Below are 21858 nucleotides of genomic sequence, written 5' to 3'. Positions count from 1 at the left end.
GTTTTACTACATAGATCTTTGTGTAATTTGTACAAGCATATCTGTATGATAGATTTCTAGAAATATAAGTGTTAGGCTAATTTTACATTTTTTTTTTAAGATTTTATTTATTTACTTGACAGAGAGAGCACAAGCAGGGAGAGTGGCAGGCAGAGGGAGAGGGAAAAGCAGACTCCCCCACTGAGCAGGGAGCCCGATGTGGGGGCTTGACCCCAGGATCCTGGGATCATGACCTGAGCCCAAGGCAGACACTCAACCAACTGAGCCACCCAGGCGCCCCTAATTTTACACTTTGTATGTTATGAGATACCTTGTTTTTAAACAATTCCCACCAGCAATATATGAGAATTCTTAGTTCTTCACTGACACTGAGTGTTACCAAAATTTTTCATCTCCGCCAACCTGCTGGCAAAGTGTATTTAATTGGCAGGCCTTAGTGGTGAATTTATTTGTTTTTATTTTTTTATTTTTTTTTAAAGATTTTATTTATTTATTTGACAGAGAGAGACACAGCGAGAGAGGGAACACAAGCAGGGAGAATGGGAGAGGGAGAAGCAGGCTTCCCGCGGAGCAGAGAGCCCGATGCGGGGCTCGATCCCAGGATCCTGGGATCATGACCTGAGCCGAAGGCAGACGCTTAACGACTGAGCCACCCAGGCGCCCCTTTAGTGGTGAATTTAGTTGAGCACTGTTTTATGTATTTATTAGCTATCTGCATTTCTTTTTTAAATCCATTTTAGAGGGCGCCTGGGTGGCTCATTTGGTTAAGCGACTGCCTTCGGCTCGGGTCATGATCCTGGAGTCCTGGGATCGAGTCCCACATCGGGCTCCCTGCTTAGCAGGGAGTCTGCTTCTCCCTCTGACCCTCGTCTCTCTCATTCTCTCTCTCTCAAATAAATAAATAAAATCTTTAAAAAAAATTTCATTTTAGAGAAAGATAAGAGATATAGAGAGAGAGAGCGAGAGTGTGTGTGTGTGTGTGTGTTTAAGTGGGGAGGGGCAGAGGGGGAGGGAAGAGGGAGAAAGAATCTGAAGCAGCTTCTGCACTGAGCGCAGAACCCAACGTAGGGCTCAATCCCACAACCAGATCATGACCTAAGCTGAAACCAAGAGTGGGAAGCTCAACCAGCTGAGCCACCCAGGTGCCATCTGCATTTCTTATCCAATAAGTTGACTCTTTTATATCCTTTCTCCATTTTTCTATTGGAGTATTTTTATCTTACTTATTTGTGAAAGTTCTTCATATGTATTACGCCTTTTCCATTCATGTAGCAGATATATTCTGCTTATACTTTATCTTTTGACTTTGTTTATGGTATTTTGATATACATAATTTTAAATTTCTGTGGACTCATTTATCCATCTTCAGGCTTCTGGATTTTAGGTCACATTTAGAATGGTGTTAGAAAATACAGAATATATATACATGCTGCTTAGAGTAGGAGGCTATCTAGGAAACTTATTTTATAATCAGAAGCTTGCTCCAGGGGCACCTGGGTGGCTCAGTCATTAAGCGTCTGCCTTCGGCTCAGGTCATGATCCAGGAGTCCTGGGATCCAGTCCCACATCGAGCTCCCTGCTCAGCGGGGAGCCTGCTTCTCCCTCTTTCACTCCCCCTGCTTGTGTTCCCTCTCTTGCTGTGTCTCTCTCTGTCAAATAAATAAATCAAATCTTAAAAAGAAAAAAAAAGAAGCTTGCTCCATTTGTATAGATGGAGTTAAAGAGAACTGTGGGATGCTTTATTCAGATTATGGTAAGGCTAGAAGATTATCTCTGCCACACTGTTGGGTGTGCATTTCTAGTGACCAGAATATTGCATCAAATAGTGTCTTGTCCCTTAAATAGCATCAAATGTTCTAAATATTCAACTTTCCTTTTTCTTATTTCTCATCAGGCACCAAAAGCTTCTGTCATTACAATATTACGAAGGACTTTTTTTTTCATGAAGAATAGGTTACAAATAATTAAAGCTTATTTTACGTCAGTTACATATTTCATTTGATGGCATTTTCTCACTTTGTCCTCAAATTCCTAGGGTTTACTCTTTGATCTTTCAGTATCCTATGAAAGAAATTTCACTTCTTAGGATAGGACTGGGGCACATAGCACTGTGATTTGCACACGCTGAAGGCTCAATAAATATTCTTGTGAATAAGCTCTAGAAAGAGAGGCTATTGTGAAACACTTAAATATCAGTATAAATTTGCTATAAAATTTTATCTGATGTTATACCAGTTACAGTTATTTTCTTCAATGGTATTTTTCACAAGATGAAAATAAGTTTACCAAACAGAACTTTTCGAGGCATAAAATTGTTTAAAGTCTAAGTTGCTACACAATCAGATGAGAATGTGAATTTATAAAATAGATGAAAAACTGTTTGCACCATGTACTATAAATGTGATGTTTGGAGCAGAAAATTAGTAGTTTTCAGCTAATCCTAAGACAGGAAATCATTTAATATCAATTGATATTAAATTGGCACAATTGAACTAAATTAATGTAAAATGATTTGGTACAGAGCCCAATTTTTCTATTACTTTAAGTGGAATTTTGCATTAACTTATGTAACTGTAAATTTTCCACTACTCCCTATTTAATGTTCTAGCTGCATCATTCTGTAACTTGAATCTATTAAAAACTGTATAACATTCTACCAAATATGGTCTATAAAAGAAATGAAAATTTATTTTGAATAGTATTCCACTCCCGAAAGCTTTAGAGGTAAGTAAAAATGTCTCGGATTTTATTTCTTGTTATTGATATTTAGATGTTTGTTTAACTTTTATTATTCAGTTGATTAAATACACCATAACTCTTTTAAAGTTGCAGGAAAAAAACAGTAAGCACAGAGAATGGGAGAGAAACTAAAAGCGTGGAATATAATTTGAGGAATGAGATTAATCATTATATTGCATTAGGAATGCTTTAGAGGTTATACCGGGTGAAATCTCCACGGTTTACACGGGGCTTTCGTTTCTCCTCATTTAGGAAATTTGTCTTGTTATTAAATACATTTACTCCTTTTCTTGTAATTAAAAAGTAATTCAATATTAAGGGAATAGTCTAACCAAAAATTTTTAAAAGTAAAGAGGAACGAAGAGCTCTAGCTACACACTATTGTATGAATCTGGGAACTTCTATAACAGCAATGGAGACATATAATAGGTCACTTCTTCCTGTCCTAGGAAAAGCGGCGCTTCGGAGGGGACAGGCCCTCCCCGAGTTTTTCTCCCCCGCGTAGAGAGCTCTCGGCGGTCAAAGGTCCGGGAGGCTGGATTCGAAACAAAAAAATAAAAAGGGTAATAGAGACTTGCGTTAACTGGGGGTCAAAGGAGCGCAAGGGGTCCTTTCGCACTTCAAACACCTTGGGGGAGGGGTGAAGAGGCAGGATAAGAAGGAACCAAAATTCTCAACAAAGTCGCAAGGCCGCCGGGTCCCACGTTTCCAGGAAGACGGTGGATAATCAAGGAAGGCGGGGGAAAACGGGGTAGGTCCCCCTGGACTCCTTCAGCCCAAATTTCGATTTCCCTCCACTTCGCTCCGTCCCGTTTCCTTCCCCCAACCCGCCCCAAGAGTCAAGAATAAATTGGTCGAGCGCCCGGCCTAGCCTAGTAGCCCAGTTCCTTAAGTCTCCCAGACCCTAGAGAGAGAGACCACGTTTTCTGGGAGTCGGGAATAGTGGGATGTAAAGAAAAAATATTTTTTTTTCTCCAGTGTCGTCTTCCTGGTAGAGAATCGGCTTGCTTTCTCTCCACAGCCGAAGCGAAAGGCAAACAAAACAAAACAGAAACTCAAAAAGCAAAACCCCTAAATCACTTAGGATCAGGTGCCAGAGTTCCGCCAGTAGTTCTTTCGGTGGGAAGGAGTAGGGACCGCGGGGAAGCGAGGGTCCGGAACTAGGGCGGAAGGCCCCTTGCTGGGGCGTGTCAGAGGAGGGGACAGGGAAGGGTGATGCCCGACTGGGCTGCCAACCTCGGGCTGCGCGCGGGGCGCAGGGGCCCGGGGGACGAGTTCCGAGCGAGCCCGGTTTCCGATTTCCCACGGCTCGGGGCTCTGCCGGACATCCCTAACGACCTCCTTTCGGACCCCCTCCCCCCACTAAAGAAAGAGGAAACGCGGCCCGCTCCGGTCCGCGGCGGAAGCGCTGCCAAACGAATGAGTAAGTCAGGCGCGGGCACGGCACCTTGTTTACCCCACTCGGCGGCGCGCCCCTGCGGGCGCCTCGTTCGCAGGCGGCGTCGGAGACGCTGAACCCGGGAGGCAGTCGGCCACGATTGGTCGGTGATAGGGAGGAGGACGCTGGGAGACAAGCGTTGCAGTGCCAGCTCTCTGCCGCTAGATGCCGCTCCCTCCCAACAGGAGCCGAGCGCGGGTTCGTGGCCGACAGATGGCGCCTGCGCGTTCCATTCGCCTCCAAGTCGCCGAAGAGCGAACACCCCAAACAATCCCGAAGCGCCACCAAAAAAAAAAAAAAAAAAGAAAAAAAAAAGAAAAAAAAACCCGCCGGATCCGACCGCCACTTTCAAAACCCCCCACCGCTCTAGAACCGCGGGAGCTTCCGTCCCTGAGTAGAATTCGAGGGTGTAAAGAAGAGGAAGGGGAAAATATCTTGTACCAGCCCAGGGGTGAAGAAGCCCCCGGCCTGAGAAAGAAGGAAGGAGGAGTGGGGGAGGCGAACAGTCTCGTTGCTGCCTCTGTGTACGCTGAGGGGGGAGGTAAGTTATAAAATGGCGGAGGCGAAGCTTCTAGAAGTTTGGAGGGGCACCCGGAGGGCGCGGGGCCCACTGTGAGGTGTGTATGGTTGAAATAGGGCGCGAGAGAGGAGTTGGGAGGGAAAGAGAATGGGCACTCTGTTGCCATTTAATTTCCCCTCTACTCCCTTTGCTCCCAACGGGGCCAGCCATGGAGCGGGTGGCTAAGTCAAGACGGGGAGAAGCCTCCCCGTCCCCGCGTAACCCCCAACCCTTCTTTCTGCCTTCTCCCCCCAAGTGGCTACCTCAACACTACCAAGGAACTTCCAGCCCCCCTTCCTCCCTACCTCCTACTCCTAGAGTGGCTTTCTACTGCACGGACTCTTCTTTTCGACTACCCTCGCTGAAGATTCTCTCTTGCTTCCCTCGCCCAACTCTCCCTCGGGGCCTCCACGGAGACCCCCCCCCATGGGTGGCCCAAAATGGAGAACGCGGAGCAGCGCAAGATGGAGGCTCCGCTTCTCTGTGTAGCATTAGATTTAGGTGCCTTTTCTCCGGCAGGCTCTTAAGCCTGGGAGAGCCCAAACTGGAGGTGGGGTGGAGTGCGAGCCGTAGTCGGGGGAGGAAAGCCGGGGAGGCCGTGGCTGGGGTGGGGGAGAGCGCGGTATCGTGGTGAGGGGAAGGAAGAGAGCAAAATGGTGGTGCTGGGAACCTAGGGGGGAGGGGAGAAGCGGAGGCTCAGTTGTGTATATTTGGGCCTCGGACCGAGGGAGGCGAGGGGAAATCTACTCTGATCACACCCCTCCCTCGTGCCCCCTCCCTTCTCCCTTCCCCTCTTTCCTTTCCTCCCTCCCTACGCTCCCTCCCTCTCTTCCTCCCTTCCTAGAGAGGGAACAACATTCATGTGACGGGCCCCTCTGCTTCTCCCCCGCCCCATCATCTCCAGCGCGTGGTGGGGGAACTGCTTGGGAAAGCGATTGGCATCGATCTCTCCATCCCTTCCGAGGCCCGACTTCGGTCAGTTTTCTTCGGGCAACAATTTTGTAAATAGGCTGGGGTCTGGTGGTGTTGGCCCCCGCGTGCAGACCTTGCCCCGAAGGGGGCCCTGCCTGCTTGGCATGGGAGGAGGGGGGAAGGGCGGGAGTGGAAGGCTGTTTGTTGGGGGGTTTTGGCGCCACTTTTGTTTTAGTTTTAGTGCTGCTTTTCGTTCCCACCCCCACCCGCACTGTCTTTCTCAAGACACGAACTGAGCTGATCCTTGCCCCAGGTAGGCAGCTTCTGCTTTTTCCCTCCACACTTTTATTCTTGCTTGGGGTTGACTTTCTTTTTTCTTCTCTCGCGTACCCGGTGATCTGTGGACGGCGATTTTAGCACGAAAAGGGTCTGTTGGGCCATGGGAGAGAGAAGGTGTGGGAAACAGCATCAAGTAGTTCCGCAAAACTTTGAGCCCCGTTCCCATTTTCTTCTGGCCTACATTCGTAAACGTATTGTTGATTTCTGCCTTTTTTTTTTTTTGTCGCGAGGTCTTGTTTTGCCTTTAGTTTTTTATAAACCTCTGTACTTTCGACATTTAGTTTTCGCTCTCCCTTGGTTTATGTGTCATTTTATTTTTAATTCTGAACTGTAATGGGTTTTATCGTGAGATTTTTCGTGCTGCAGTGTTCAGCTTTAATTTTTAATATTGCATTAGTAGTTTCATCCGGTTTGTAAGACTTTCTCCACGGTGGCCTAGAAATGTTTTATATGTTGTTGCCTACCACCCCTCCCTTCCCCCTCCCTCCTCCTTTCGCTTGGATGTAGTTTCTTAATTGAGGGTCATGGTGTTTGATTAAATGGTTATTTAAAATTTACGCGGGCCCCCCCCCCCCCCCCCCCCCCCCCGGTAAAGCCCCATCTTCCCCTCGTACTGGAGTGTAAATTCCATACCCCTTTTCTCCCACGGACCGCCGTATTTCACGGCAGCCACACCCTGTATTTGTCTCTGTGGATTGGACTCATTATCAGCTTAATTTAGTGACTCTTAAACCACCATGATGGGACTTGCTTAAGCACGAAGCTTCTTTTCCTGTTTAGTCCTAGTGGTTAGTGTTGAAAGAGGAATAATCGAGGTTTCTTGATGAAACCTGGTGCGGTCCAACCTCTGCCTTTTTTCTGTTGTCTTTTTTCCTACTCCGGGCTGTTGGCGGTGTCAGCACCGCTGCTGGGGGCGGGGGTGGAGGGGAGAAAGAGTCGGGTTACCGAAGTGCGTCATTCCTGGCTCTAGCAGGGCCTGCTCGGGAGCTGCTGGTGTTTGTTACTGTCCTCGCAGCACTTTCCTGCCAACCTTCTCTCTCTGCGTATTGGTTAGGAGCAAGAGCAGGAGGCGGTCTTCTAATTCTATCTGTAGCCTAGCGCGTTGCGTTTCAGGGTATATGTGAACTTATTAAAAAAAAAAATCGGCCCTGGAAAGTGGATACATTTCTGTTTAATGACATACAATACAGGTAGTTTAGACTTGCTTTCGTATATTTTCCAATGAACGGTGGGGTTAATTTTGAACATTTTAAACCACTTCGGTTAAAATGCCTGGTTTTCTTTTTACATTGATATCAATCTATAATTAGGGATCAGAAGGACCAGTTAAGGCATAAGTGTTCAGCGGTTTTTCAAGTGGTTGAATTGTAATTTTATGACACATTATGTTAAATAGTCTTTTTTTTTCGTTTTGAGCCGAGGTGCTATATGAATACAAGCTAATTGCAGATATTTAAGTTCATTTTCATCACATATTCCTTTTTATCCTTGTAGATATAATTTTAAATATGCCCTTTGGATCTTACGAACTTTGTTAAAATTCTTAAAGATGGCTATTTCTTTGTTTTTAACTGAATTCTTAAATTTTCTGCCTAACAAGTAGTTGTGTAGGGTGACAGTTACATTGCTAAATTCTTGACTTCTTGCTAGTCTTTGATACTTCCGTATCTTTGGATTTTTCTCAGTGTACTCTTTGAGCACAGTGTTGTCTTAATACTTTTCTGAAGATAATGATTTGGAGGAGGGAGTGGTGGGAGGTAGAGATGAAACAAAAGTGGCCTTGAGTTGATTGTAGCTGGATGATGACTCCAGGAGAGCTCATTGTACTATTATTCTCTCTACTTTTTGTGTATACTTGAAAATTTCCATAATTAAAAAATTTTGAAGAAAAGATTTCAAATTGTCTTGGAATTTTGGTGTGATGACATAGGTTTGTATTTACATATCAGTTATCTGCATGGAAAACTTGGCCTTGTATATAAGTACTCACACAATGCCTGATGTACAAACTTCCAAAAAATACTTAAATTGAACCAATATAGAATAAGCAATATAAGTTCTTACAAATTGGCTGAACTTTAAATGTTTGTAACTTGGTCTGAATGTGGTCAACTTCTAGTTTCTTTCTTTAAGCCTTTGAAAACAGGAAAATTCCATTTTCAAAGTTTGTAAATTTTGCTTGTCTATTTCATTAAGTTAGAGTTACAGTGAGTCAGTATGAAAGGGTTTACTATTAATAGGAGGGGCTTTGGCAGTTGCAGTAAGTGACAGTGGAAGGGATTCGGGTACCCTAGGGCGCATTCCTGGTAGGAAGATAGAGGTAGGAGTTGAATTCAGTTTCAGTATTTGGTGTTTAATGAATGGGTATAGAGGAGGATTGGAAAAGAAATGTACATATTAGCCATTCTTTCCCACTGTGAAATAACTAGCATTCTAAGGTATCAGACTGGCGGTGGGGGTGGGGTGGGTTCTTTTTTTTTTTATAACTGATATGAAAACGAATGTTTACTTATAAAATGAGTTAAATCCCACCCCTTTAAGGATTTGGTGCTGTAGTTAAAAGTCGATATGTAAAATATTCTAATGTTTTCTATAAAGGACATTCTGACCATTACCCATCAGCAGTAAAAGTGCATTGGAATTGAAATCCTCAGTTTCCTTAATTAGTATATTTGTGAATTGCTCCTACACTCTTTGAAGGTAAGTGCCTTATTTTCTGCAGTTTTGTGTTGTCCAGTGTCAGGCCTTTTACCCCTATGAGATGTATTTTTGAATACATGTCAAAGTTCTAAAGGGAATCCAAAATAATGGATATTTAATTTTTATGTTGGGTAAAGTGTGTTCCCTCTTCATTATTAAAGCAAAATTCCGCCTTAGTCTAGGGACAGATATTTCGTAACTTAATATTAGTATATTCATATTCAACATTTTAGCTTTAGAAGAATGTTATGAGAAGACAGATTACATATTTTGAATTCTGCAAATAATCTTAAGTAGATGATGAGGATTGTGGCTTCAGATTTATTGTGGCAAGGTAACAGCTAAAATACTAAGCCAACAGATTATGAGTTTGGTAACTTTGAAGTCTATTTAGTTAGGATTTTTTTAAAGCTCAAACACTCCACATTTTAATGAAATTAAATCCTACATTTCTTTTTCATTATTTTCTTTTTCAATCTTACCTTAATGATTGGTGGTTGTCTGAGGACCTATGTATTAAAATAGGTAGGGAGGGATGGGGAGCAGGCTCAGGCCCAAATAAATTATCTTTTGGGAATATAGTGTTAGATGTGAAAATATGCCTTGGATGGTTTGGTAGTGCTTAATATTCTGCGTGTTTAACTGATGCCACCCACAGTAATGTGTGGGAAGGGAGTAAACAGTGAATAGCATATTCTTTTTGTTTTTGGTTGTTTATAATAGATGGAAGACTCCAGTTTTTGATGCTGCAAGTTAACTTTTGAGTTTAAAATTTACATTAAATGGACACAATGATCTGTTCATTGTATCTTAGCAGGGTAAGGTTCACATCTCTTTAATGTGGTGATGTTTGTGCCTCACATGTTGAGAAAAAAACAACTTAGTCTTGTATTAGCACTTTGAGATTGCTATTAGTAGATTATTCAGATACTTGAAATGACAGTTATTGTACAGTGGAGCACTACTGTATACTTATTTTGGAAGTTGGGGAGCTTAGCAAAGGAAAGGGATAGTCCCAGTTACCTATGGGTATCCGTATATACTGAAATGTGATTAATCATTGGAGAATAAAGAAGAAACTTTAAAGATCAAAGCTATTTTAAAAGTTTACATTTTCCTTTTGTAGTTTTCTACATTTGTTACGTGTATAGGACTTTTAATTTGTGGTTCAGTACTGTCCCTGTATAATATTTTCTCTGTATCTCCAGCTATCATGAGCGGTGGTTATTGCATGTTCTTTCTGTTTGGCAAAGATAATGTGAGAAAACAAAATTGTCAGTTAGATTTTTTTTTACATGTCCTGGGTTGCCTGCTTTGTATTTAATTGAACCAAATTTTATATTTCTTCAGTGTAAGTGGTGTTGCTTGTGGAGTCTTAATTTTTGAATATGTACATTAAAAAAAAACTACATCTCTTTAGCACCTGTGGTAATCTGCTACCTGACCTGTGTTCCTAATGTATGCTTGCTATAGTTCTATCTTTGATACTAACCAGAAGAAAACAAGAAGTCTTTACATACGGTTAGTCAAGAGATTATTGAAATTGTTTTATACTCCCCATTCCTCCAAAGGGAGGAAGGGCGAATAAGTTAATGTTCTTTTTTATTTTTTAATTGAAAAATACATTACTAGGATTGATGAGACCAACTAGAGAGATTTCTGTAAGCTCTTGATAATCTAATGTACACTCAAAGGTAAAATTTGTATTTAATGACAGACTGTTGTTAGAAGGGGAAAAAAGTAAGTCCTGTTTATACTTTTTGCATGCATAACATTGGTGTAATGGGATTTGACCTATACCTTGTTGAATCCTGGGATATTCTAAGAAACTGTTAATTTAGTTTGAGTTCCTTTTGAATGCCAATAACTGTGTTTTAACATTTATTGTTTAATCTTAGCTACGTTGCAAGATAGGTGGTTATTATCATTTTACAGATGGGGAAATTGAGGATCTCAGAGAATAAATGACTTGTCACAGGATAATAATTGATGGCCTGAATTCACACCCAAATTGATTTGGCCTCAAAACCTTGGCACTTTTTTGTTGTTATTGTTAAAGCTCACTAGTTTCCCTTAACTAAGTGGTTTAGGTCTTGGGTTATCTATCACCAGAAAGCATGTATCATTTTAATATTGGAAAATGAAGATTTTTTTTTTCACATGTAGTGCAAGGTAAATGCAGATTTTTACACAGGAGTTGCTGCCTAATGAAAGGTCTAAATTGTGTTTTACACTAAAAGATAGTTGAAATAAATCTGAGCTTTGGTTTTGTTTGCATGGGCTTATTATACAAAAGTTCATGCGATAATATATTGAATTGTATTCTTGATTTTTTTTTTGGGGGGGGTCATACTTTGGTGGATAGAGTGGTTTCACTGAATTTTTTTCCCTTACGTCATTTATGTTCTATACAGGTTAAGTGTGTCTGAGAATAGCTTGTTTATTGAGTGGTTAGATTTGAAATAAAAATTTATTTTTATAAATAAAAATGACTTTCATAATTCACTGCTCTGATTCTGTAAGGGGATTTTGTTGTTATTTAATGGTACCTTAAAAATAATTCTCTTTCTTTGTGTTAGTATCTCTATTTGCTTCTAATTTCTATTCTAGTTCATCTTTTCACTTTATTAAATTTTCTTGTTCTAATTTGTGTAGGTAATAGTTAATAGGGTGTCCTGGATTATTATTAGGTTCATTAGTGATCAGTGACAGGAATCTTGGTCTCAGCTTTCTTTGCTTTTCCTCTTTTTCCTTTCTGCTTTTCATAAAGTACAACTAGAACTTCTCTTATCTGAAGGACTGCTAGATGCTGGATAGCTGGCCTACAATAAATTAGTGGAGATGAGGTAAAACAATGTATAGTGCTTTTCATAGCTGTGAGTCAAATTTACATATTTTATGTTAATTGTTCCCTTAAGCTTCATTCTGTGGGAAATAATTTTTCCAGTGATGCAGTCTTCTACCCAGATTCTATCTTTGTTCAATATTGAGTCTTTTCATCCATATTTCTCCCTTTGTACTCCCAAGAATAACAAGACCCTGGTGTTCTACAACAGAATTATGCCCCAAGGCATCCATTGTATATAATGAATTAGTTTCTCTCTTGTGTATCTGGAAAGATACTAGTTTTGTACCATTCTTGGGAGAATTCAGGAAATTGTCACTCAAATCATTTTGAGTTCTGTGGTTAACATTGTGGAACCCTGGATGAGAAAGGCTGCAGAATATTAAGGGTCTTGGTCTGGTGCTAAGCAGAGTTTTGCTTTTCAGTTACTTTCCTGTCAGTAACCTTAATATAGCTTCTACTAAAACTTATGTATGATAAAATGTGAATGCAATTGATAATATTGCTATCTCGGGATAAGTTGGTTAGTGTTGATTTCAAGCAGTTAGTGCTACTTAGTTTCAAAAAATTGAATGTGGGAAGTTAAATGCATAATTTTATTTGTAAAAAGGAATATTGTAGGAACTCTGCTCATTATATGATTCAAAACTTTATAAAAAGTATTTGACAGTGACTAACATTAGCAACAGTTAACACTAGCTGAACTCTTACTCTCTGTCAGACACTGTTAAAATGCTTTACATGTATTACCTCACTTAATCTTCATGACCCTATTACCCATTACCATATGATTTATTGCTCAAACCAGGATACTTTTGAGAATGAACGGGGGGACACTAACTGGATGGCATTCTGGGATAATAGTATAAACTAGGACTGTCCCAGAGAAACTAGGATTTATGATATCCCTGATTAATATCCCATTTTTCAGGAGGCATCCAAGGCATAGGGAAACTGAGTACATTGCCTAATTAGTAAGTGGTAGGAGGGGATTCACAACCTCTACAATTTATTTGGACGTGAAAGTGATTTAAATGACTTTAAACAGCCATATTCTTTTTTTTTTTTTTCAAAGATTTTATTTATTCATCTGAGACACAGAGATAGAGAGAGAGAGAGCATGAGCAGGGAGAGAGGCAGAAGGAGAGGGAGAAGCAGGCTCCTTGTTGAGCCAGGAGCCCAATGTGGGGCTCGATCCCAGGAGCCTGGGATCATGACCTGAGCCGAAGGCAGACCTTTAACCATCTGAGCCACCCAGGCGTCCCTAAACAGCCATATTCTGAGAGTTTGTTTATTTTTACTCTTGGGGGAATTTCTGTTGGTGTGGGGTTGATTGTAAAAAACAAGAGACAGTGTTTTTTAAATTCTCGAGTAGAATTTCCAGTTGGCTTATTTCAAGTTGACTATGGACTTTTGAATGACTGTTGAAAAACAACTTCTGAGGTCCACTGAAATAAAAAAAAAGAAAAGGGAAAAAAGCCAAGATAACTACTTTTACTATTTTTTTTTAATTTATTTATTTGAGAGACAGAATGAGAGAGAAAGCACATGAGGTGGGGGGAGGGTCAGAGGGAGAAGCAGACTCCCCGCTGCGCAGGGAGCCCGATGCGGGACTCGATCCCGGGACTCCAGGATCATGACCTGAGCCGAAGGCAGTTGCTTAACCGACTGAGCCACCCAGGCGCCCCTACTTTTACTATTTACATCTTTGTTTTTCTTATGTATTATTATTCAGACTGCCCTTACTGTTTTCTTGGGAGGAAATGTTAATTGTATACTCTTTCTTGGGGGTTCTTACCTGGAAAATTTCTTCTGAAAAGAAAACTGGAAGAGAAATAATTTTGTGACTAGGGAGAAGTGGTGTTAGAAAGAAAAAGGTACAGTTTAGAGACTTACTTGAAGTTAAACTGATTCAGTAACATAATTTGAGATTTAAGTCTTGTAGAGATTGAAGTGTCATTTCTTTTATTATTTTATTTAAAGATTTTTATTTGACAGAGTGAGCGTGTGTGAGAGAGCACAAGCAGGGGGAGTGGCAGAGGCAGAGGGAGAAGTGGACTCCCCGCTGAGCAGGGGACGGGGGGGGGGGGGGGGGGGGGGGGAATGGGGGCTTGATCCCAGGGCCCTGAGATCATGACTTGAGCTGAAGGTAGACGCTTAACCAACTGAGCCACCCCAAGAGCCCCTGAAGTGTCATTTCATAAAATTACTACTTCTCTCTTATTTTTGGGTGACTTTTGTAGTTGCCTTCTGTTCCCACCTGTTTATATTTGTGGTACATCCCACCCCCAAAAAATGATTACTGTAGGGTTAATTCAGACATCTGGAGAAATGACTTCAGCATAATCTCAGATTATACTATACTGTAAACTAAGATTTTTTTTTAGTTGGGGTGAGTGTTGGCTGATCTTCTGTTTAAGAAAAATTACTATTTTTTTAAGGTTTTGAGAGAGAGAGAGTGGCAGAGGGCAAGGGAGAAGCAGGCTCCCCGAGTTCACTTAGTGGAGCCAGACATGGGGCTCCACTCAGGGCTTGGTCCCAGGACCCCGGGATCATGACCTGAGCTGAAGGCAGACACTTAACTGACTGAGCCACCTAGGCGCTCTGGTAGAGAGCTGATCTTAAGAGGACTACGTTTTTTCATACTTGGCTATTTTTTGGCCATTTTAATATTTTGTTGAGGAATTTGTATGTTTTTTATCCCCTAGCTAGTTCACTTTTGGAGGTTTTGTTGGTGTCAGTATTTTACAAACAACGCAAGGTTATTAAGTAGGTCTACTTAATTTTGTAAGTCTTTTCTTTAGTTTATTAAATCCATCATGAAATTGGAAGTGGGGGGATTGCATTTCTGACCAGATTTGTGGGCCACATAGTCACTGGTAGACAAAAGGTTATTTTTGTGGATTTAGTTTATTATATGAAATTAATACAGCTGGTATGTATGTATATATTTAAAAGATTTATTTGTTTATTTTTATAGAGAGCCCCAGGGCTAGGGGGAAAGGGAGAGAGAGAAACTCAAGGAGACTCCCTGATGAGTGGGAAGCCCGATGCGGGACTCTGTCCCACGACCATGATGAGATCATGACCTGAGCTGAAACCAGGAGTCCAACATTCAACTGACTGTGCCACCCAGGCACCCCTACAGTTGCTATTTTAAAAAGCTATTGCTTGCTTTTAACCTAGGGCTCATGGATAGGGTAGAGGTGTGAGAACCCTGTCAAATTATGTACAAAATGTATGTGTTTCTTCAGATTCTCAAAAGGGTTCATTGTTGTTATTGGCTGGTACTTAAAGTGCCTACAGAGACAGGATATACAATGGTCAACTAGATTACATAGTCCCTATCCTTAGGGTAATATTGTCAGTTGGGCTTTATCACTTCAAAGGGGTTAAAAACAACACTTTTAAATAACACTACATACTGGGATTACTATATATTAAAGAATGTTAGGCTAAAACCAGTAGCCATCAATGTAGTTGTTTTTGATATGGTGTCCTTAATTTGAGATTAGTGACAAGTATTTTTTTTTAAGATTTTATTTTTAAGTAGTCTTTACACCCAATGTGGGGCTTGAACTCACAATCCCGAGATTAAGAGTCACATGCTTTACTGACTGAGCCAGCCAGGTGCCCCTGGTGAAAGGTAGTTTTAAGGACTACTCTGAAAAGCTTTGGGGGAAAAATAACAATTGAGGACTGTAAGTGTAGCCTTGGAATGCTTCAGTCTTTGGTTGTCAATAAACAAAATTAAAAGAGCCCATGATCATCCCCTATAAGTAGTTACTGTTATCCAGAAATTGAGATCTTCTAAATGATGTTATGGTTTTGTGTAAAAGCAAAAGAGGCAATCGGCGATCATTTTTTTTTTTAAGATTTTATTTATTTGTGAGGGAGAGAGAGAGTGCATGCACAAGCAGGGGGAGCAGCAGGCAGAGGGAGAAGCAGGCTCCCTAGGGAGCAGGGAGCAGGGAGCTGGACACTGGGAGCCTTGTACCTAATTTGCAAACTTTGTGGCAACTAGAATGTTACTACAAAGAACATGGTTAATATCCTCTTAAAAAAGGCCTTTTTTGTGGTTTAAAGAAATAATATTAAAGATAGTTAGGAACATGAACCTTTGAGAATTTCCCTTTTACACTAAAGAAATAGAGAAAATGTAGGAAATATTAGCAAAGCCATAATATTTTTCCTTTGGGATATATCCCTCCCTGTTTCCACTACTCATTCAGGCCAAAAGACATTCCTCAGACTTTATTCCTGGCAGGAGAATTGAGGAAGTGGTGGTAGCCATGTTTGGCAGGGAAGCTGAAGCATAAAGGTATGTTTTTGAAAAGCAAATTTGTCAATGACAAATGGATTTTTCCAGCTCTTTGTATATGTACTTTTTTGAGTTTTGATTAAATATCAATGCATAAAGTGCTACTATTCATTGAGGAATATTCAGTAGTTGCATTCATATTTGGGTGTTCTAAGTGTACTTGAAAAATTTCAGGACAATATGGGATTATATTAGGAAAGATTCTTTAGTGGGAAATGATTTCCTAAACTTTTGAAGTTAGACTGAAACACAGGTATCCAGGTTGTTGCATAAAAATAGCAAATCTAACATGAAAGGTAATTATTCGTTTGTGTGTATGAATATATAGTGTTTAAATGTACAATATTGCTGAATATCCACATTTATCTCTTTTGAGTAGATTGTTCACTTCTTCAGACTAGGAATTGTGTTTTTATCTAATTTTGAATTCTTGTGTCATGTGGTATGTTATACAGATTCTCAAATGATAATTGAATTAAAACCTTAGGTTTTCTAGAAATTTAACCCTACATTATAATTACATTATTAATGTTTATATTAAAGAGCTGTGTGTTGGAAGAGAAGTAGTTAATGAATTTCCTCTAGTTGTTTTTGCAGTGATGATAAACTTTAAAGTTTGTATCTCTAGGATATCATTTACAGCATCTACTAGATGGCAAGTTGTAGTATGTTCTCCTAACACTGACTTCTTTATTTCTTAAACCCTGTGATGTAGTTGGTGGTATTTTCATTTACTGAGGTTCCAGAATGGTTAAGTGACTTGCCCAAGTTCATTCAGCTAGTAAGTAAGTGGCAGAGCCTACTTTTGAATCCAATTTTGCCCAAGTCTAGCATACTTCTTTACATGGTGATACACTGCCTCCCAGTGGGGTGATTTATAGATTTCTTAGTGATAACTATTTTTGGGAAAGAGAATAAAAGGAGACAGTAATTGGGGCGCCTGGTTGGCTCAGATGGTGGAACATGCGACTTGATCTCAGGATCACGCATTCAAGCCCCACATTGGGTGTAGAGCTTACTTTAAAAAAAAAAAGGAGAGGGGCGTCTGGCTGGCTCAGTTGGTGGAGCATACAGCTCTTGATCTTGAGGTCGTGAGTTCTAGCTCCATGTTGGGCATGGAGCCCACTTAAATAAAAAATTTTTTAAAAACAGACAATAATCCAGAATTTTTGAGACTGAGGAGGAAGTTAAACTTCTCAAAGTAGTCAGAGGACTTTTGGAAATTAAGTAGGAGAAAGGCTTTTTTTTTTTTTCCCTGCTCTGAGAATTAAAAGCACATTTTAAAAAATTTATTTTTATTGTTCTAAAGATTTTATTATTTGAGAGAGACAGAGCATGAGCGGGGGTAAGAGCAGAGGGACAAGCAGATTCCACACTGAGTACAGAGCCTGATGAAGGGCTTTGATCTCATGACCCTGAGATCATGACCTGAGCTGAAATCAAGAGTCAGATGCTTAACCAACTGAGCCACCCTAAATTTATTTTTTAATTCCAGCTTAATTAACATTCAGTGTTACATTAGTTTCAGGTGAATAGTATAGTGATTCAACAATTCTGTACATTACCCAGTGCTCATCACAATAAATGAACTCTTAATCCCCTTCACCTATTTCACCCACCTCCCCTCTGGTAACCATCTGTTTGTTCTCTATATTTAAAAGTAGGTTTTTTTGTTTGTCTCTTTTTTTTCTTCATTTGTTTTAGTTCTTAAATTTCATATATGAGTGAAATCATGGTATTTGTCTTTTTCTGACTGACTTCACTTAGCATTATACTCTCTAGATCAATGCATGTTGTTGCAAATGGCAAGATTCCATTTTTTATGACTAATATATATACACCACATCTTTTTTTTTTTTTTTAAAGATTTTATTTTCTAAGTAATCTCTCCACCCAGCTTGGAGCTCAGACTTACAATCCCAGGATCAAGAGTCACATGCTACACTGACTGAACCAGCCAGGCGCCCCTCCACCACATCTTTATCCGTTCATCTATCAATGGACAGTTGGGTGCTTCCTTATCTTGGCTATTGGAACTGATCCTGCAACAAACATAGGGGTGCATACATCTTCTCCAATTAGTGTTTTTGTATTCTTTGGGTAAATACCTAGTAGTAGAATCATATGGCAGTTCTATTTTTAGTGTTTTGAGGAACCTCCATACTATTTTCCACACTGTCTGCACCAGTTTGCATTCCTACCAACAGCGATCAAGATTCCTTTTTCTCCAGATCCCTGCTGACACTTGTTTCTTTGTGTGTGTGTGTGTGTGTGTGTGTGTGTGTGTGTGTGTGTGTGTTAAAGATTTTGTTTATTTGAGAGAGAACGAGAATAAGCAGGGGGAAAGAGGAAGAAGCAACTCTGCTGAGCAGGGAGCCTGATGCAGGGCTCGATCCCAGGACCCCGAGATATGACATGAGCTGAAGGCAGAAGCTTAACTGACTGAGCCACCCAGGCACCCCTCTAATGTGTGTTTTTTTTTTTAAGTAAACTCTACTCCCAATGTGGGGCTTGAACTCATGACCCGTAAGATCAAGAGTTGCATGCTCTACCAACTGAGCCAGACAGGCGCCCCATTTCTTGTGTTTTTGATTTTCTTAAGATTTTATTTATTTGAGAGAGAGCGCGAGTGCGTGCGTGAGCACACCCGCATGAGCAGGGGGAGGGCAGAGGGAGAAGCGGACTCTGCTAAGCAGGGAGCCTGATGTGGAGGCTCAATCCCAGGACCCTGAGATCATGACCTGAGCTGAAGGCAGATGCTTAACTGACTGAGCCACCCGGGCGCCTCTCTTTTTTTTCTTAAGATTTATTTGAGAGAGAGCGTGAGTGGGGGTGAGGGACAGAGGGAGAGAGAGAATCTTTCAAGCGGACTGCCTGCTGAGCATGGAGACCCACTTGTGGGTCTTGATCCCACAACCCTGAGATCATGACTTGAGCCAAAATCAAGAGTCAGACACTTAACCAAATGAGCCACCCAGGCCCTCAGAAAGGTTTATTTTCTACCAGTAGCTGATAGAGGATAAATCATTCTCAGTCTGAAGTTAACATGTGATGTGTCATATTTTGTAGTAAGCATCAAGTAACACTTAGAAGAGGGTTGGATGGGGGGAAGATGATGAAATTTGTTATAGTCTACCTGCCTTAAACCTCAGTGATATTGACATCTGAATTAAGTTTTAGTAATTAGGGACGCCTGGGTGGCTTGGTCAGTTGAGCGTCTGCGTTTGGCTCAGGTCATGATCCCAGGGTCCTGCGATCAAGTCCCATATTGGGCTCCTTGCTGGGCGGGGAGCCTGTTTCTCCCTCTGTTTGCCGCTCTCCCTGCTTGTGTGCTCGCGCTCTCTCTCTCTCGACAAATAAATAAAATCTTTTAAAAAAATTTAATAATTAAACTTGTTATAAACTATGAAATAAAATGTTATCCAAAGCATTGTTGGCATATATCTCACTACTAGTGTTCCTACTAAAGGACAGTAACACTAATGGGAATATCTGTTCAGGTAAATTGGTCTAAGTCCAGGCAGCAACATGTCAATTTGTGGTGGTGTTTTTTGTTTTTTGTTTTTTTCATTTTCTCCTGTCTCCGTTTTCTGCTGCTTTTCCACTTCCAGTATCTTTTACGATTTCTAAAATTCTCTATGGGAAGTAGAAACGTTTTGATGGTGATTTCCTTTTTTTAAAAAAATTTTATGCTATTACTACTAACACTAGATAACCAAATGCTAGGCACTGAAATAGAAGTGATTTCAAAAAGTAACCTATTTAGGGCGCCTGGGTGGCTCAGTTGGTTAAGCAACTGCCTTCGGCTCAGGTCATGATCCTGGAATCCCGGGATCGAGTCCCGCATCGGGCTCCCTGCTCAGCAGGGAGTCTGCTTCTCCCTCTGACCCTCTTCCCTCTCATGCTCCCTCTCATGCTCTCTCTCATGCTCTCTCTCTCAAATAAATAAATAAAATCTTAAAAAAAAAGTAACCCATTTAATCCTCCCAACAGCCCTGTGAAGTAGGTACTATTATTATTTCTTGTTTATAGTTGAGGAAACAGAGGTGTGAGCAAAAATGTACAGTTGCCCAAGGATACTTACCTGGGAAGTGGTGGAGCTTTAATGTGAACCCAGGCAGTTTGACTATAGAGTCCATGTTCTTAATGCTGCATATAGCACCATACTGCTGATCAGTTGACAATAATGTGAATGGTTTCCTTATCTTGGCAGTATATTATTTTAAGTGCTGTATTTAATTGTAGAGTGAGGGGGTCAGCAGAGGATTGAGCACATTTCTGATTCTCAGGTTTCCAAGGTGTAAAATAGGTATAATCCCATCTGCTTTATGTTACTATTTTTTTTAAAGATTTTACCTAATAGAGAGTGAGAGAGAGGGAGCAGGGCATGGGGCAGAGGGAGAGGGAAAAACAGACTCCCCGCTGAGCAAGCTTGGGACTCTGGGATCATGACTCAAGCTGAAGGCAGATGCTTAACCGACTGAGCCACCCAGGCACCCCTATCTGCCTTATGTTATTATGGGGATTATGTAACTGTACTTTTTCTGAGTGTTTTCTTTGTGCTGGACAATAGGTTGAGGGTTTTGCCGGCGTGAGAGGTGCCCAGATAACTGTAATATTCCCATTTTTTGAGTACATCCCATGGGTCAGATACTTGACGAAATATACTACCTTCTTACATGGTGTAGGGGATGTTATGTACTCAGTTTACAGATTGGAAAACCGAGACCTAAAGAAATTAGGTAATTTGCCCAAATGATTTGCTTCCTACCTCAGGGCATTTGTATTTGCTGGTCCCTCTGCCTGGCTTGGTTCCTCATTTATTCGGGACATTTTTTTCAAGTAGCCTTTCAGTGAAGCATTCCTTGGTCATGTTATATAAAATAATATCCTTTGCCTCCAGCATTCACTTTCCTCCTTAACTCTGGTATTGTGAGACTCACTAGACTTTATTTGTAAGCTGATCCTGAATTAACTGATTTACTCTTTTTTTAAAGATTTTATTTATTTTATTTGTCAGCGAGAGAGAGAACGAGCAGGGGGAGCAGCAGGCAGGGGGAGAAGCAGGCTCCCCGCTGAGCAAGGAGACTGATGCTGGACTCCATCCCAGGACTCTGAGATCATGACCTGAGCTGAAGGCAGACCCAAGACTGAGCCACCCAGGCGTCCCAAACTGATTTACTCTTTTTTTTTTTTTAAGATTTTATTTATTTGACAGAGAGACATAAAGGGGGAACACAAGCAGGGGGAGTGGGAGAGGGAGAAGCAGGCTTCCCGCTGAGCAGGGAGCCCAATGCGGGGCTGATCCCCGGACCCTGGGTTCATGACCTGAGCCGAAGGCAGACACTTAACAACTGAGCCACCGAGGCTCCCCAAACTGATTTACTCTTAATGCACCAAGATATTCCCTGTAATAGAGAATTGCTGTGGCATGTGCTTGGGCCTGTTTTGGGGTGGAGTAGGGAGATTGCAAAGTCTTGTCTTAACAGTTTTTAGAAGCCTTTTCTCATGAACTGCCTTCAATTCCAGGAGGAGCATGTGCACTCAGCTCAGTTTCTAGGTTCTGTGAAGCCTTTTATCTCTTAGTAGAGGTGTGCCTTCCAGCTTCTTACTGTCTTCACTTTCAGTCCCCTCATTTTGCCTAAGGGGTTGTTCGTTGAGCTTTTATAGTGTATTTGTAATGAGCATAGTGTGGAGCTAGATGTGAAGTAGGGAGTTGGCTTCAGACAGGAGGATTCCTAGCTTTGCCACTTGAAGTTGGTAGGAAATAACATACATATAACATACGTATATACAAATATACATATGTGTGTGTTTAAAAAAACTGCCATGTATTGAAACATTTAATAATGATGTTTTAGTTAATATTTTGATAGCACGTAAGACATTATTTTATGATGCCCTGGAATGCATACCTCTTTCTTTGTTTCTACTTCTTGAAAAATTTCTTGCAATGATTTATGTAGTTAGAACACAGTAGTGATAATATGGTACTATGCTCTTGA

At 41.0% G+C, this 21858-nt stretch overlaps 1 protein-coding gene across 6 annotated transcripts in view; it reads left to right on the top strand.

Annotated features, from left to right (window-relative positions):
• Window positions 1–4032: 4032 nt before the first annotated feature.
• The window catches only part of STAG2 (STAG2 cohesin complex component), a 130476-nt gene continuing 112650 nt past the window's right edge, over window positions 4033–21858 (top strand). Inside the window, exon 1 of one of the 6 annotated variants that reach the window (XM_073879181.1) lies at window positions 4033–4162. The gene's annotated coding sequence lies outside the window, so the exon portion shown is untranslated. Of the gene's footprint in view, window positions 4163–4292; window positions 4719–4775; window positions 4795–5561; window positions 5712–5943; window positions 5962–21858 lie in introns of those variants that run through there. The other 5 variants (XM_025852603.2, XM_073879182.1, XM_073879180.1 and 2 more) reach the window with 5 other exon arrangements.

Source organism: Callorhinus ursinus, unplaced genomic scaffold (genome assembly GCF_003265705.2).
Source record: "Callorhinus ursinus isolate GAN/ISIS: 27379988/994484 unplaced genomic scaffold, GSC_fseal_2.0 scaffold33, whole genome shotgun sequence".
Lineage (NCBI taxonomy): Eukaryota > Metazoa > Chordata > Mammalia > Carnivora > Otariidae > Callorhinus > Callorhinus ursinus.
Note: the sequence above shows the minus strand (reverse complement) of the source record. Positions and strands in the feature narration are given on the sequence as shown.